The sequence below is a fragment of the Lissotriton vulgaris genome, chromosome 2_1, assembly GCF_964263255.1.
Source record: "Lissotriton vulgaris chromosome 2_1, aLisVul1.2, whole genome shotgun sequence".
Lineage (NCBI taxonomy): Eukaryota > Metazoa > Chordata > Amphibia > Caudata > Salamandridae > Lissotriton > Lissotriton vulgaris.
The window spans coordinates 1,785,354,345-1,785,358,297 of record NC_141687.1 but is presented as its reverse complement, the minus strand read 5'-3'; the positions used below and the strand labels follow the sequence as shown (position 1 = coordinate 1,785,358,297).

Here is a 3,953-nt window from a genome sequence, read left to right as displayed (position 1 = left end):
CGTTTATCGTCAAATTTGGACATGTTTGTTATCTTTCTGTTGCTGGTTGGCTGTTAGTGCTTGCTGGTCCAGGTAGCAATTAAGTATTTGTACGAAAAAGCAGCAGCGGACCTTAAAATGCCGCACCTAAACTCCAGTGCCAATAGGTTTGTGTTCAAATCAGTTTGATATTGTGCTGCCAACCCCGACACCAGCTGCTGTTTGGCGTCGCTGTGCTCTCCAGATCAGTTAAACAGTTTAGATACTCAAGGGGGCGCACCAAAATGAGAGTCCAAGTAGAATAAGTAGAAAAATGTTCTTTATTTATCTTTGTTCGGCAACAAAAGGCATATCAATAAAATAAGCAGTGAGATCAGCCAACGCGTTTCACTCCCTACCAAGGAGTTTCTTCAGGGCTGAAAAAACAAATAAAAGACAAAATATTCCCATCAATTTCCTGCATAGCCAAGCGTGTACATATTAACCCATTTTGTTTTACCTCAATGGGCATTCTTTATAGAATACATCTTTCCCTGGAGACCAGGGAAAGCAAAGGACGGACACAGTAGCCTATTGCAAGGGAAAGACTGATCAGCGAATATTTGTTAACTTTAAAAATCTTCGTTTTAAAAACATCCTTTTCAAAACAGTTACCGCCACGGAAGGGGGAGGTTTACGTGGAAGAACAGCAAGAAAGGTTCAGAACATCCTTAATACAATGTATGTTTCACAGTTGAAATTCTACTTTGATGTTAGGCATTCCCTGTAGATAGAGGTGAGTATATCACTATTGATAGAAGAGAACATATATCTCGCTTTGTCTTAACACATTTCTAGGTTGAAGAGATCACACCAAAAACATACACAAATACCATCTGCACATTTTAGTCTTGTTGTGACATGTACTATGATAACTTAGTAGTATGTGTATACATTTATGACACATATCAACATCATATTCACTCTCTTTTTGATATTTACATCGCCCAAAGAGCCTACCCGTATTCAAGATAGACCGTCCTCCTTTCCATCTACTAGGGTGTGTTTCATTATCCAATTGAATTATGTTTCATTATCAAAGGGGCATGGAGAGGAGAAGTTAATGATAGAATTAGACACAAGTTATTTGGCAGTAAGGAGTGTACTAGCAAGGCTACGGTTCTTACCGCTGCGAGTATATCCGGTAAGTTGTCTTTTTGTAAGATCCCTCTGTAGTCACACTGGGAATTTTCTGATCATTTCTTTCTTCCAGCTTATTTCTAATCAGTAAAAGAGACATTGTTTTATATCCAGTCTATATTATCATATTGCGCCTACGGTGTCTTATATATCTTCTTCTTATGCATACCTTTAAAAGCCTTTGGAGTGTCTCTCTTCCCTTATCTTTTCTTTGTATCATGGACTTTGTAGGTCTTGTCCGAAAAACGTTCTTATATTTCAAAGAGCTACCCGTCCCTGGTTGTATTTATTGCAGGTGGGTACAGTGCTAGACGGGAGGCAAAAGCAAAGTATAGCTATTCAGAACTCGTCCTGTATTTCTACTTCAACAAACAGCTATAAGTTTATATTTTATATTGCAAGGACTTCCCTACCCAATATTCCAGTGTCTCTATAGTACAACTTCACAAAAATAGACACTAGTTTTTGCAGTAAAGTCAGAGGTGGGTTATATCTGCATGCTTCTCAAACCCCTAGTGCTATGTCCTATTCTCATTGCAGACTATTAGTCCAACCTGATATCACAATTGGTCACTTCCAGAGGACATTTTGCATAGTAACAGAATACCCCAGAGCAGTAATACATCTCAAACCATGCTCCTAAGCAGAGTCCCTGTTGTACAGGCTAAAGACCCGTTGTTATTCTAACCCGCCTAACAGCTTTCTCCATGGGTTCTTAAAACAATAGCCTTCTATTTGGACAAAAAATAGTTGGACACTCTGAGATAGCATTCTGTGTGCTCAGTTAGGATAGTTAGATACTCTCAAAATAGAAAGAGGAAACCATAGAATTTAGCAAAAATTTGCTTAATTGTGTGCCAAAAATATATATTACTTATGTGCCAAAAAATATTAGTACTACCATTTCTATCATATCCCTAGGATATTGGCTATTTAAAAATCCAGTATCTATGTTTGCTCAGCTCCTAGCCCTGTCTCTCACCTGTGGTTACCGTTGTCAGTTTCGGCGTCTCTGCATGGCTGGTTCCAGGCTGAGTTCGCCATTTTTTGGACCCGCCTTATATACAGATAGTAATTAGCCCATTGGCCGATTTGTTTGTGCTCTTGTGGTTGGTTACATAGACTGAGTTTTTTCGGGCGCCATCTTGGACTAGTCAAATTCTGCATAGTATTGATAGTAAGGCGCGTGAAAAGTATATTATATTTAGTCTAACCTACAGTTTGGTTTCTGTAGGAACCGTGACCTCGTTTCTGTATATTTTAGCACTAGCTGTGCACAAGAACCTCTAGGTGCCGATCGCGGTAAAAAATCAGTATGCCTGATGTTGTAGTATCGAGTTAATGCCGGATTGGCCCCTCCGTGTTATCGTTGTGCCGAGTACTACATCCTTTCTAGCATTTAATTCGTTATTTGATCTTAGTTTTAAAACAAGTAGCAACCTGCAGTTGCATAAGATCTTACTGTTTCCCGGCCGCCATATTGGACTAGTCAGTTTTGCATCGCGCTGGTAATAAAGTGCGTTAGGGGTACAGTGGAGCTGCGCATGTGTGGCTTGACCAGTACTAAAAATAGCCTGTTGCTGGGCAGATAAGCGTGGTCAGTGGAACGGACAACGGACTAAAGGGCACGTCGGCCACGAGGCCGCTCATGATCTAAGATGGCCGCCGTAACATTCAAAATGGCGTTATCATATATAGCCAAGTTAAGGAGGACAACGTGTAGGTTCAGCTAATCGCTAATGCGAACGGGCCAATTACGACACAGTCACCCGCGAGGGTAAACTGGAAGCGCCGGGACTGGATTTCTCTGCACGAGAAATGCAGCGGCTTCTCTCTTCAGCGCGTCGAGGAAGGAGGGGTGACAGCGTCCGCGGGCAGCTGGGCTGGATGTCTTCGCAGAGGACGGCTGCACGGCTCCTCAAGCGTACTGCACCATAGGTCGCGCTGTAGCGGCGATAATGGTAATCAGCAGCTTCACCACCACAGGATAGCAGGCTGCAGCGACAGAGTGCTAGTTTTTACCAACACGGGGTCATGCAGGCAGCTGGCATCAGCAACAGGGAACGAACTCGCAGCTCGTATCTTTTTTTTTGCTTAAGGCAACGTTGGTAATATTTATACCTGACAGGTGCCGGGTTTGACGCAAGTTTGCTGGACATAAGACGTCAATTAAAGATGTCACTAGGAAGTGACAGTTATCAGTTGCTCATTAGAGTTCCATTACTAATCAAAACATAGCAAGCGGGGATTTCCAGGTTTGCTAAGTTTTTATCTTGTTGAAGAACTCGGAGTGTTATCTAGGAATATCAGATAGTGACTGCTGCTCTGTCATTGCACTAATTGGTCGCAAAGGAAGTAGCAGAGAGTCATGCTGGAATGTGGCTCTGTTCGTGTGAGGCCAGAGATGACTTTTCAGAAAATCGCACTTGAACGGTTATGCCAATATAGGGAATAAATGGAGTTATAGCCGAATAGGGGCATAAGGTCACAGTATCGATCAGGAACCTAGATAAGCACGCAACACCCTGGCACACCCAGTGCACTTTACTAGGGACTTCATGGCGATACAAATATGCCAAACATGTATATCCAATCAGAATAACAATTTACATAGGGAGCACTTACACTCTGGCACTGATCAGCAGTGGCAGAGTGTCCAAAGCATCTAAACCAGCAAAAACGAATTCCAGCACAGCATCAAAAATACAGGAGGCAGAGGCAAAAAGATAGGGGTAATCACGCCAAAAGATGTCAGGTCTAACAGTCTTCAAAATCCATCTTACAATTAACTACTT

At 42.1% G+C, this 3,953-nt stretch overlaps 1 long non-coding RNA gene across 1 annotated transcript; it reads right to left on the bottom strand.

Moving 5' to 3' along the window:
* Positions 1-284: 284 nt before the first annotated feature.
* Positions 285-1,444, bottom strand: LOC147733274 (uncharacterized). The gene is made up of 3 exons (XR_015308709.1): positions 1,328-1,444; positions 1,146-1,238; positions 285-395 (listed from the first exon to the last, which is right to left on the bottom strand). It is a non-coding gene; the product is annotated as an uncharacterized LOC147733274 (long non-coding RNA).
* Between the last annotated feature and the right edge of the window lie 2,509 nt (positions 1,445-3,953).